Here is a 14,036-nt window from a genome sequence, read left to right on the forward strand (position 1 = left end):
CCACTACCAAATGTGTCTTTAGATAGCCCTGTCCTGGCGATATTTTCAATAGCCACTTACTTTGCCTGGTGCAGTATGGGGTTGTAAATTGCCATGGAAATTTAAAGCAGGTTCTCGTTGGTGCACAGCACAGATTAGTTATATTTGGGGATGGTAGTTTTTCATCTTCCATTGTCTCAGATGCAACTTATAACAAATAATTGTTTTGTTAACTGAATACCACTCTGTAATTGATAAAAACAAAGTTGCAGTTGTTTTGTTGACATTCTGAATGCTTCTAGGTAAATATAATTTTTTATTAGTTAAAAAATATTTAATAGGTTATTGTGAGCTGTAGTCATTTCACTGTGTTTTAGAACACTAGAACTCATTTTTTTTTTTTTGCCTAACTATGTCTTGGTACCCATTATCCAACTTTACTCTATCCCATGCCCTCTACACTTCCTAGACTCTAATAGTCACTATTTCTCTTTCTTCTACTTTGAGACTATTTCAGCTTTCACATATGAGAAAGGATTGCTTGCCTTTAAAAATGTATTTGCCTTTCTTTTTCTTATTTTTCTTAACATAATATTTTCTAGTTCTATCGATTTTGCTGCAAATGATAGAATTGAATTCTTCTTTATGGCTGAATTATATTCCATTGTGAACAAATTTTTTTTCAATCAATCATCTGTCTGTGGGCAACTAGATTGATTCTATATCTTAGCAAACGTGAATAGTGTTGCAATAAACAGGGGAGTGTAGGGATGTCTTTGACACACTAATGTCACTTCTTTTGGATGTATACTCAGAAGTGGGATAGATAAATCATATAGTAATTCTATTTTCAGCTTTTTGAGGAATCTTTATATTGTTATTTTTAATGGAAGCAGTTTGATTTATTTTTATTCTTTCCTCTTGTTCTTCTCCATCTTCTCCTTCTCCTTCTCTTTCTGTCCTTTTTTTCAGATGGGACAAGGAGCAACCTTTTGTCTACAGGTGATTTTGCTAGACAATTTAGGTGCTCTACCTTGTGGACTATAAAGGTTTTCCAATGTGACTGGTGAGAATATAAGTCATTCCTTCACCTGTATGAATGCAGGGGTTGGTTTGGTTATTGGCTCTTTCCTGGACCTTGCTGATTCCCTCATCAAAGTCCTTGGAGCTCTCTGTTGCAGACCTCACCTTTGTACTCTTACCTTGAAAATACTGGAGTGGACTTTCTGGACTCCCAGGTTGGTCTGTTCCTTCCAGGGATACCTTCGGGATCTACCTGAATTCCTCCTGCCTGGCCTGCCATATTGAAACTCTCTGCAATGAATAGCTGGGATAATTCTAGGGTTCTATAATAATTGATCAAATCCTTCTTTCTTTCTCTTTCTCTCTCTCACTGTCCTGTACTTCCTGAGAGTCCTTGTTTCTGGTATTTTTCCCCCCCAGATTTTTAGTTCTTTCTGAAGGGAGGCCAAATCTGGTCCCTGTTAATCTATCTTGGCTAGAAAAAGCAACAAAGCAATTTAAAATCTCACATTTTCTGTTCTTCAAAAGCTGCTTTCTGGCTTCCTTGCCACTAGAATTTCTTCTTATGACTCCCACCTCAGCGCAGCCAGTTTTGTTCTTCTCTCTTTTTTATTAAAGTCCCTTCCCTTCATTCTGGCTCCTTGTCTCGAAATCCTTGACTTTAACTCGTCCTCAGAATTGCAGCCATACTCCCACCAATAAGTAGAGTCTAAGCAAAGTTGTTTTCCTAAGAATTAATTTTGGCAAAATGTTAAAAAAAAATTCCACTTTGTAAATTCCTAACCAACCAACCATCTTCCCTGACTCTCTCCTTCTTTCCTCCTCCCCTTTTCCCTTTCTTCCTTAGGTTTATGTTAGATTTTTTTATTCCTTGATTTTTTAAAGTGAGAAAGGAGGAAGTAGAGATGCATTTAAACAGATGGAGAAGCCCAAGAATGAAGTAACAGTGATAAATTGCTTCTGCATGTTCCTATTTAAATCCAACCTCTGAATACAGCAAATCCCATCCCCATCTTGTGCACAAAGAACTTTGTCCCTACAATTATCTCTTCTCTGTTCTCCATGAGAAGACAGAGTAGGCATTCTCTCAACTTAAAAAAAGACCCTCCCTTTCCCATGTGGTTTCAAGTTACTGACCCTTTTTATTGTTTCTTTTTACATAAAAGAGTCCTCAGAACTCACTCCCCCACTTCTTCCATTGTCTCACAAAAACAAAGCAAAACCAGCACATTCACATTAAAAAAAAGAAAGAAAGAAAGAAAAGGAAAGGAAACCACAAAAGATTGAAGGCAGCACTTTTTTTTCTGCCATATTCCTCTTTGTTATGGGTCCTGTCCCCCCAAATCACGTCAAAATCCTAAATCCCAGTACCTCAGAATTATAACTGAGTTTGGCGACCACTGTAATCTTCAAAAATGTAATTAGATTAAAGGAGGGTCTTTAAAGAAGTAATTAATTTAGGATGGGCTCTAGTCTGACTGGTGTTCTTATAAAAAGAGGAGATTAGGGCACAGACCATGAACAGAGGAAACATTATAGGAGGGGACTAGCTACAAACAAAGAAGAAAAGCCCTAAGAAGAAATTCATCCTGCTGACACTTTGATCTCAGAAGTACCACCCACAGAATTATGAGAAAATAAATTTCTGCTGTTGAAGCCAACCGATCTGTGACACTATGTTATGGCAGCTCTAGCAAACCCATACATTCTCTCTCCTACTGTTACAACTATGTTGCCTTCTCTGAACACACTGAAATATTCCTGCTCATATACTTACCGATTTGTGGAATTGTTAAAAAAATCTCATATTCTATGTCAACTCAACAAAGTTGCAAAAGTTAGCATGGTTAATCTTAAATTTGAGACAAATTCGTTCACACCATATTCAATAAGAATATGTAATTAATGGCACAGATATCACTCATTGAGAATTTATAAACATTTTTTCTTTTTTATGGTTGCTAATTTTAAAACTTCATATAACCTTTTAAAACAATAAATATTATTTAGGAGAGTTGAAGTTACCTTGCTCAGAGATGACAGGCAAGGAGACATAATCTTATTACATGTTAATATGTATGGGGCACTTGACACAGGTTCCCACACTTAGTGCTTGTAAAAACAAGAGAAAATAAAATATGAACATGTATATTTTATAGATAAAGAAATTGATGCTAATTGGATTAACTGCATTACACAGGGTCACAGAGCTGGAAGAGAAAAACTTAATTTTTCTACAATGAAACAATAAACAAGTTATCACTTTTATTTGGGATCTCATGTTAGAAAAATAATTGTAAAGGTGTCATAAGTGGCACTATTAATACTTAGAGGTGGATTGTCTTTAAATGCAAGCGTATATTCTGTCACACACCAATCAATAAACACAAACAATTAATGCAAAAAGTGTTGGGTGTGCTGGAGCACCCCAACTAGCATTCCATGCACACTAATTAAACACTACAAACAAATCATATAATCCTAGGGTAATTAAACACTACAAGCAAATCACACAATCCTAGGGCAACTATGAGCCCCAAAGTACCTCTGATACCATGTAACTTCTTTTAGCCAAAGAGAAGATGTTGTAGATGTCCAGTGTTACTCTCCAGCCCACAGTTGGAAGTCAAGGAATGGTGGAGTTGATCTGGGGATGGACATCAAGGCAGCCAGTCTTACTCTTGTCCTCAGAATGAAACACTTTGATGTGGCAGGACAAGTGATTTAAATATAGTTCCAAGTTGGTGGTGTTCCTTAGTGATTGGTTACACCTATTGAGAGTCAGTGTCTACTGGTTATGTCCAGTGAGATGATGTAATTGCAACAGGGCACGTTCTTTGCACATGTCCATGGAACTGTGCTCCTTATCAATTGCAACCAGTCATTGCTAAGCATGCCTATGGCCAGTACCCCTTATACCTCCTTATCAGTTGCAACCAGACATGACTAAGCATGCCTATGGCTGCTGTTCCTTACGCCTAGCAACTTCAAGAGTCCCTGCATGTCTATGATAGTGGCTCCTTATAACAGGGAATAAAGTTTTAGTTAGAAGGGAGAAATATATTTTTTTGAAATTTATTACATAATATGGTGGTGACTGATGTGTTATATATTTCAAATTTGCTGATAAAAAAGCATGCTTAATAAACTATCCCTTGTGCCAGGCATGGTGGTGCATGCCTGTAATTCCAGTGGCTCAGGAGGCTGAGGCAGGAGGATCTCAAGTTCAAGCCAGCCTCAGCAAAAGCAAGGCACTAAGCAACTCACTGAGACCCTGTCTCTAAATAAAATACAATATAGGCCTGGGGATTTGGCTCAGTGGTCCAGTACCCCTGAGTTTAATCCCAGATACCCTTACCCCCCCACCAAAAAAAAGATCTTTTGCTTATGAATTCTTATGCTGCTTTGTTATTTTCAGAAATACTGGTGAATATCAAATCCATGTATAAGAATTATAGTAAACCAGCTGTTTATTTTTATTCACTACTGCTAAGTTACTGTTCAACGTTTCTGCAAAGATTTGAAGGGAATGATAATTTTTCAAGATTCTTTTGTAAAACATACTGAACAAAGAACAGAAACCTTAGTTAATGACATAATCGAAAGGGAGTTTTAAAATGTAAAATAACATTTTAGGATTGATATGAGAAGCCATTAGAACAAATGCAGAGTCTCATAACTCCCTTACTAAATAATTTCTTTGAACTAAACGCTTTTGGAGAAATGTTCTGCAATGTCCCTCAGAGATAATCCAATTTTTTCATACTTGACTTCAGAGAGCTGCAGTTTGCTGCTAATAGTCATGGTGTCTTACTGCTTTCAAGCATCTGATTTTGCTCTCTTCCCTGAAACCTTCTCTCATGGCTCTTCCCTAGCATTTGTCTATTTTCCCAGAGCTCACAGCAAGTTCACAGTCCTCTGAGGTCATCTTTCATCATTAAGCAGTTCCTGCAAGGATTTCTTTTTTATATATATATTTTTTTATAAATGAGTGAATAAAAAAGGAAAAGAAAAACAATTCTTGAGAAAAAACACATTTCCTTTTCTGCACATATCTAAAGTACATTAAATATTGTTCAATTTTGTCATAAACCACTTTACACGGCAATAGGTAATGTTATTCATATAATCCATGAGCGTGTACTTATTTTTTGTATCTTCTATCTTTCTTTAGGTGAATACCCCTAGTTTTTTTTTTTTGTCTGTCTCCAGGGTTCTGTGTTCATTTTCACCTTTCATTAGCAGGTAATTTCAAAATGCAATTAGAAGGAAATCCATTGAGAATAAAAGTTGATAAGTGACTTCTTTATGTTTAATTCTTACTAGAATTAAATTAAGAGCATGGGATGATGCTTTTAAGCAATATACTTAAGACAGAGGATAAAGAGAGAATTTCTGGATAAGTTACTGGCTATTTTGGCATTAATTAATTACAGCCTGTGAATAGATCATCAAAAAAATTATGCCTCTGCACTTGTGTTTTACATGGTTTTAGGAATAAAAATTAATCCAGTTGAAACACAAGTTTTTGATCTCTGGGTTTTTATGAATAAAAATACATATTATGTGTCAGGCTCTCTCTCAAAGAAGTGCCAGATTATTTTAATGTCTGTTTAAATGTCAGCATTGAGTAGAGTACATGAAACATGGCTCTTTAGACGAACTTCCCTGTACACCAAAGAATTCAGGATAGATTGATTACAAAATGCAGGAAGATTCCTCAAAGTACTCAAAAAACTACGAATTAGAATCACTTATGCCACTTCAAAATGCCTGTGGGATATCCCAGGGTATAAAGGTCTGGCAGCCTCTAATCACCAACATTTCAATTTCATAAGGACAAATTATCCTGGTGAGAAATGAAGTAGAAAATTTAAAAGGCACGGAGATCTTTATGAGCATGTAAAAGAGCATCCCAGGGAAGCTGCTGATGGCCTTATTAATAATAAAAGGGAGACTTAAAACCAGACAGGTTCTGACTCTTAAAGCTGATCAGATCTTATGGGAAGAAGGTGGACAGTCCATTAACCAAAATGTTATCCTCCATAATTTTATGTTGAAAAGTTTACCATATTTATGACATGATATTGTGAAAGAATGGAGGAGTCCAAGAGAAGTCCTAGTCATTTGGCAGTAGCAGGTAGAATAACTGCTCTAGCAGTGACAACAGAGTTAGAGATTGGATCACCAGGTATCACCGCCAATTCCAATATAAATTCAACACGATTCACTATTATGGAGCAAGTACCAGAAATTGGCAAGAGTAGTTAAGAGTACCAGATTTGCTTATAGTCAAACCTTAACTCTGCTAATTTATAGCTATGTGATCTTGGACAAATTAATCATATCATCTGCTTCAGTTTTTTATATCTGTAAAGTGAAGTCACAAGATCATCTACTTTTATATTTTGTTGTGAGCAGTACCAGAGTGCACAGACACAAAGTACTTAAAATAGTTTGGAAGAAAGTAATTAATTATTAATTTTTTATCCTTGACTATTAATTGAAATATACAGATCCAAAATATGATTCTTACTGCAAGCAATTTTTTTTCTTTCTTTTTTTTTTTTTTTGGAGCACATTTCTGAGTTGACTGGAAACAATTAGTCAACACACGTTTCACAAAGATTTCTCATACATTTCAACCTCAGTATGAGAAGAGGGAGGGTGGAACGGACATTGACATCATCCAGGAAGCTTAATTTTCCCTGGAGATATTGACAGGATCTCTTGTTGGTTGTATTACCAAAGCTATGGAGTAGCACACTGAATCAGGAGACAAAAGACTTCAGTTCTAGTTCTAACTCTGCCAGTGACTACCTACTTAGCTTGGAATAAATTATGGTACTTAATTTTACTAAGTGATCATTGTGGCCATAACAATCTATATAGCCTCTCATTCTATGACATTGATCCAATATTTTCAAAAATATGATTTTTCAATGCTGACACTGAACAAGTCTTTGAAATTCTTTAAATAACAATTTTATAATAAATATATCTTAATTCTATTTAATCAAACTGTGACAACTCAGCTATTAAATCTTTACCCTTAAAATCCCTCCATCATCATTTACTTTCAAGTAGAGGTGATAATTTTGCACTAATTCATTCATTTAATGCTTTAGTTTTACAACTCCCCCCACTTTCTCTCTCTTTTGTGCTCATTTAACACTGAATGTACTCTAAGGGTCCAGAACTAAAGTGCCATATATATTATTTTATTAAATATCTTCAGTTTTTACAACAATGCCTGATCCTTACAATGGTATAAGAAGTAAACAAGTCACAGAAGTTAACATGAAAACAAGAAAGAGAAAACCATCATATGCATTTTAAATAAATAAACTTGAATTATGAATATGAAGGGAACTTTGAGTTTCTGTAAGAAAAAAGAAGGTAACATTTTTACAGAAACAAAAGCATACAAATTTTTACAGAAACAAAAGCAGTTACAAATTCTAATCACATTGCTATCCCTATGATTTTAAAGCTATAAAGCAAGAGCTCATTAAATGTTACTTGCAAGAGCTGATTAAAAATTGACACAGGCCATAGGCATTGGATGGTTGGCACTCACACTACTCTTAATTTCACTTCTCTCTGAAGAATGTACAAGGAGGAAACCTCATTGAAGGAAATCTAGGCCGAGCAAACATATGGCAGTGGGATTTCTTTTAGATGAGGTAATTTTGAACTGAGATTTCTCAGAGAAGAGGTTTTTTTTCCTTCCCTGAAGACTTTTATAATAGTATCCTTAAAAATCTGGTCATGACAAACTGGAGAAAATGATCCTCTAAAACCTGAGAATATGCTCAATTCTATTCTCTGAAATTAATTCTGGGAAGATATCCATATCATTTTGAAATAGCAAACAGATTTGTCTGGTGGAATTTTGCCAGCAGAGAAGTAATGTAGACATGTTATGCTTTATTGTGGAAACATGAAACATCCCTCTCTGCTAATGATTCATGAACAGGAAGATGAGGCACCCTTTTACCTCCCATTCTTAAGATGAAATATCACACTGTTTATATCACTGCCCACGTGTTCACAGCAGTTAAAACGTCTTGTCACTGTATATTGTTAGGTACAGTTGTTAGAATCCTATTTTGAACAAAATAAAACAAAAATGCCATTACATTGCCTAGCACTAAGTAATTTAGCTACTACATCAAATTAGCCCAAATCTCCCATTAATAGTGCGTTGGTAATATTGAACAGGTTAAATCTTATTAAACAAACAAGACTTGGTTACAATGACCTAATTCTCTGTTCATTTAATAGCCAGACATTGTTATTACAATGGATAACATTAGTAATTACAATGATCATATAATGGGAGATAGTCTTATTGTTGAAAAAAAAGATAGCCTTACTGTTCAATTTCTATTATAAAGTAAAGCACTTTGCTTCTATGATCTCATTTAATCTTTAATATAGTCCCGTAATGTATACATCATACTATCTTACACATAAGGAAAATGAAGCATAAAGAAGTTAAGCAATGTACCCAAAATCACACAGCTAACAATTAGCAGGGTTATGCTTCAAACTCAGGTCAACTGTAAATAGGTTAAAGATATTAAGGCTTGTTGAAGAAAATGGCACATAAACTGTGTTTTGAAAACTAGTCATGATTTGATGGGCAGAATGCATCTCAGATATACGGGGAAAGCACAGTGACCAAAGAGGTACACCAGGAGTGAAGACTTGGGGAAAACAAATGTGTGTGGGTACCCTGGAGAGATACATTGAAAACAATACAGAGAAAAATCCTATATCACTCAAAAAATAAAAATGTTTACATGCAAGAAAAAATAAATTAATATCAAGCTGTCAAGTCGATCCTTGGAAAAATATCTCTAGAATTTTGAGGATCAGATATTTTTACCTGAAGAAGATGACCAAACTACCATTCATATATGAAAGCAATTGAAAGAAATTCTCAGGAATATTAAAAATAAGATAGAATAACACTCCTTTTGTCCCCTGGAAACAAAGAAAAAGAAAAGACTTCAAAATCATGCCAGTTGAGAAATAAATCAAAATAAAGGACTCAAGATGAGGAAGGAATAAAAGAAAAGGAAATGTACAAAGAAACCAGTGAAACTTTATGTCTAAAAGTGATGAGTACTATTACAAAATCATTCAGATGTCCAATAGTTCAAAAAGTAAAGATACAAAATACAAAGCAATAACAAATTATTGAGTTAAATTCTTGGATTATTCCAACAACAACAACAACAACAAAAAGAAAGTACGAGGAGACAATTGAATGTAGAATAAAGATTTTTTTTTTTTTTTTTTTTAAAGGGAATTTTAATATTTATTTTTTAGTTTTCGGCTGACACAACATCTTTGTCTGTATGTGGTGCTGAGGATCGAACCCGGGCCGCACGCATGCTAGGCGAGCGCGCTACCGCTTGAGCCACATCCCCAGCCCAAGATTTTTTTTTTTATAAAAATAGGAGGATAAGTAGTTATTACTTCTTCATTGATAAAGTTAGAGAACTATATGTCTATTTTTAAATAAAAGATGCACAAGTAATTATTAGTAGAGTTAAAAACAAGATATAGAACATCTGGATTGTTAGAGAAAAAGCAAGATCTACAGAATCATGTTTAATATATGATGATAAAAACAAAAGTTAAAGAATATGCCAAGGAAATTAAGAAAATGACAAATAAGCAAAATTTATATTTTATAACAAATGGAACTGAATTCAATCTATTAAAAAACTCAGTTTACAAATCTATGGTGATCTATTTATGAGACATAAATAGATAAAATTTTAAAGCAAAAGATAGTTAAAGTAAATATTGCAAGTATTTTTCAGGATTTCAAAACACGAAGAATCCAAAAGCGTCAGTATCAGATAACAGATGATATAAAGATTCAAGGGAAAAAATTATCAATACAAAAAATTAAGAGAGAAGGATATATTAATATGGAGATTCTTCATCTGTCTTTTTCAGATCAAATAGACAAAAAAGATATGACTAATTTGAATAACCCTACAAATAAATTAAGGTTAAATTATTTTCCCCTAAGGTCCTTCTTAACTACCAGTCGCCAATTATTTTGCAATATTTTCCCACAACACATGCTCTAAAGCTTCTTTTCTGGACTTCTAGACAACTTTTAACTTTATAATTCAGAATTTTATCTGGGCTTTGGTGCTTGTCCAGGACTTCTACATGGATCACTTAAAGCTATTTTTAAATATTTGTAAGGTTATAAGGTTTACTAGTAATAATTATTATAAGATAGGATAGAGAAAATATAAAAAAAATCAAATGTATTTTCAAGTTACAAGAGTGCATGGTTGTCATTTGTAGTGGAACAAGATATAATGAAAAGCATGTGGTATTGGACATAAAGTAATTCATGTCTATAAAACTTCTGGTTTGTGTTCTGGATGATGAGTGGATTATATAAACAGTATTTTTTATAGCAAAAGAAATATCATCATATTCCTTTAAAAAATCTAATATTTCATCTATTTTCAGTTCCCATTCCAATTGGGGATGGAATTAAAAGATATATAGTCTACCAGTCCTCTCCCAATCTCTTTGGTTGTTGAATATTGTTATACTGTAAAATTATCAACATACACCAGACCATAGGTATATATGAATTAGGTTAAAGTATTCAATTAAGAAAACTAGAATGAGGATAGACTTGCTAGTGCTAGGTGAATGGGATGAAGAGTGGTTAAACAGGAGGCAAAGCACCAGATCTGTTCACAAGAGTCAAAGTATAGCACTGACCCTGGATCCTAAGAGAGGAGACGCTATAATCTAGTATCAGAACCAAATCTTGGTAGTGGGGGTGTGGCTCCGCTGGTAGAGCACTTGCCTCCCACATGGAAGACACTGGATTCGATGCTCAGCTCCACATAAAAGTAAATAAACAAAATAAAACACTGAGTCCATGTACAAATAAAAAATATTTTTTTAAAAAAGAACTAAATCTTTTGATTTGTGATTTGTGTATAACCATGGAATAAATTATATATAATTCTTAATTAGACTGTAGGCCAACCCAGAATTAAAATATTTGTTTTTAAGTGAGGAGATGAACAGAAAGAACCCTCCCTAACTTTATAAAGCAACAAGAGTGAAGATAATCTCTGTTAAGAAATAGTCTTAATGAAACTTTTTGCTAAGGTTGTAATTTTTCTGCCTCAATTTAAAAACAAAGATGAAGAAGGGGGTTCCAAGACTAATTTCTATTTAAGAACTGGTCAGATTACAATGTCTGTGGAGGAACCACATTCTCTTCTTGAATTGAATACCTGGTTGTTTGTGGAGTCTTGCATTAAAGTAAGTGTAATTATTATTTTCAGGCTATGAAACCTCAATTCATCCATCTTGTCTGACATTGAGTGGTCACATTAAGAACATTCTAGAAAGATGTATTCTCTAAGGCTTTCAATAGAAACAGAAAAAGAAGTCACAATAAACTTTCAAAGTCTGAGTTTAATATTTCTCACACTGTAAAAAGAAAACTGATATTAGAGTAATTTTAGGAACTGCTAAAGTGAGTAGTTCATTTGCTATGAACTAGCATAGAAAAAGTATGTCTTATGTAGTTTACAGTCATCCCCTTGCAAAATGTCAAGTTTATAGCATTTAAGTGCTATAATTTTCTTCACTTGCAAAAGGTTTAATTATTCCCATAAAAGAAATGCAGGGAAGTTGAAAGAAAAAAAAAATGTTCTCCAGTCTGAAAAATTCTATTTTCTTGCTAGACCAGATAAATTTATATGATACCATAGATACCAAATAGTATGCATATGGAATACATACTGTGTGATAATAAAGAAATGACAGAAAATGTGTGACTATACTAGACATAAGGTTCAATTTAGTTTCATATCAAATATTTGGCTCTATATGAGAGTATGTGAAATAGGAATTATCAATACTGAGTTAGCGTTTCATCACTGTGACAAGAGTCTGAGAGGAGGAAAATTTTATTTGGGCTCATGGCTTCAGAGGTTTCAGTTAATGGTTGACTGGCTCCATTGCTTTGGGCCTGAAGTGAGTCAGGGCATCATGGCAGGAGGGCAGAGTGAAGGAAAGATGTCAGCTCATGGCAGACAGGAAACAGCATGAGAAAAAGATCAGAAACACCCTTCTAGGCCACACCCTCAGTGATCTACTTCCTCCAACTAGGCCCTGCTTCCTAAAGTTTCCACTATGTCCCACTAATATCAACAGATTATTAATCCATCAGTGGATTAATCCATTGATGAAGTCAGGACCTGCATGATCCAGTCACTTCTCAAAAGCCCCACCTCTGAACATTGCTGCCTCAAGGACTGTGCCTTCAACATGTGAGCCTTCTGGGGACGATCTGTTAGGTAGTAGTTAGCAATAAGCAGTGAAATTCAACCATTAACATGGCAGGGTCATGGGTTTTCTTTAAATTACTTTTAAGGCTAATGAATAATCAAGTAACATATAGAACAACAACAGGTGTCCTAACCCTGAGAATAGATAGTGTAGACTAAGGGAGCCAATTAAGAAATGCATCAAAAAGGAAAGATCAATGGCTCATACAGTCAGGATTTATGGCCATAGGTTTCTCAATGTATTTCAGAAGGGAAATTTCATCCATAGTGTAGTTGCACTAAGATGAAGTCTGTTTGATCATTGACCCCCCTCCCCCCATTAACATGGAATTGACTTGTAGATAAAGCTCCCCTGAATGGGGTGGTTGACCTTATCTAGGGTCAAAAACTCTCCCTCTCAGTGTGAAGTAGAGTTAAACAGAAGACTGCAGAAGGTGGAACCCAGTCAGGGCAAACATAAAACTGAAATGAATTTAGAAGTGGCATTGTTTTATTTGTTCCTTTCTTCTCGGAGATGACTCACTCTCTTGAAAATGTTATTTGTTTGAGCCTGACTTTTACTTTACTTTAACTCATAATCATATTCTCCTGCTTGACTTTAAATTTTCTTCAGAAAACAAGAACTCAACAGGGTGTGGTGGTGCATGCCTGTAATCCCAGCAGCTAGGGAGGCTGAAGCAGGAGGATCACAATTTCAAAGCCAGCCTCAGCAAAAGCAAGGCACTAAACAACTCAGTGAGACCCTGTCTCCAAATAAAATACAAAATAGGCTGGGGATGTAGCTCAGTGGTTGAGTGCCCCTGAATTCAATCCTCAGTTAAAAAAAAAAAAGCCAGAAAGAAAACTAGAAGGATTTAGAGCTTTATTTAGAGCTTTAGAGCTTCAGCTTCTCACTCTCCTGTGACAAATCCAGATCCAAACCATAACAAATGCAATGTTTTATTTTAAAATATTTCTCTCTACAAATATGATTTTTACTTTATAGAATCAGCTGAAAGGAAAACAAAATAAGTGGATTTGTAATTGATAAGATGCAGATTAAATGATGTATTTATCTTGGCATGAATATTTCACTACTTACATACAATGAAAGGCAATTGTCAGTATTTCTACTCATTATATTGACATTCTCTAACCACTATTTTTCATTCTACCATAAAATGAAAGAGAGCTTTGCCCATACAGGTTTCTTGTGACCTTTTCAAAACAATTAGTTATTTCTTGCATTCATTCCTTTGTTAGATTTAAACAACCTCAAACATAACCAACCATCACATGCTTCCCTTATAGTTTTAAAAAGGCATTTACATTGGCAAAACATTCTATTACTGTCTACTCCATTTAATATGGCCCTCAGTGACTAATGATGTGACCATTTTCTAATATGTACATTTACCAGCATCAATGATATCCCAGATGAGAAATTTGTGGTAAAATAACATGAATTGACTTGGGAAGAATTTCCATCCATCTTCATCATGTTTTTGTGTACATGTATGTACACTTTCATTTTAACATTGATGACTTATTTCAATAGTGTGAAATAAAAATGCTTTTTTCACTCTGGTTAAACAATGTACCAATATTGTGTATTCTTTGAAGTAACTTTATATGTTTGTGCATACCTCTGTTTAATGTACTTGGGGAATATAGTAGGAAAAATGCTTTCCT

At 34.5% G+C, this 14,036-nt stretch overlaps 1 pseudogene; it reads left to right on the top strand.

Moving 5' to 3' along the window:
- The first annotated feature begins 6,099 nt into the window (after nt 1–6,099).
- LOC107141182 overlaps nt 6,100–14,036 on the top strand; it is a 29,154-nt pseudogene continuing 21,217 nt past the window's right edge.

This window comes from Marmota marmota, unplaced genomic scaffold, assembly GCF_001458135.2.
Source record: "Marmota marmota marmota unplaced genomic scaffold, marMar, whole genome shotgun sequence".
In the NCBI taxonomy this organism is placed as follows: domain Eukaryota; kingdom Metazoa; phylum Chordata; class Mammalia; order Rodentia; family Sciuridae; genus Marmota; species Marmota marmota.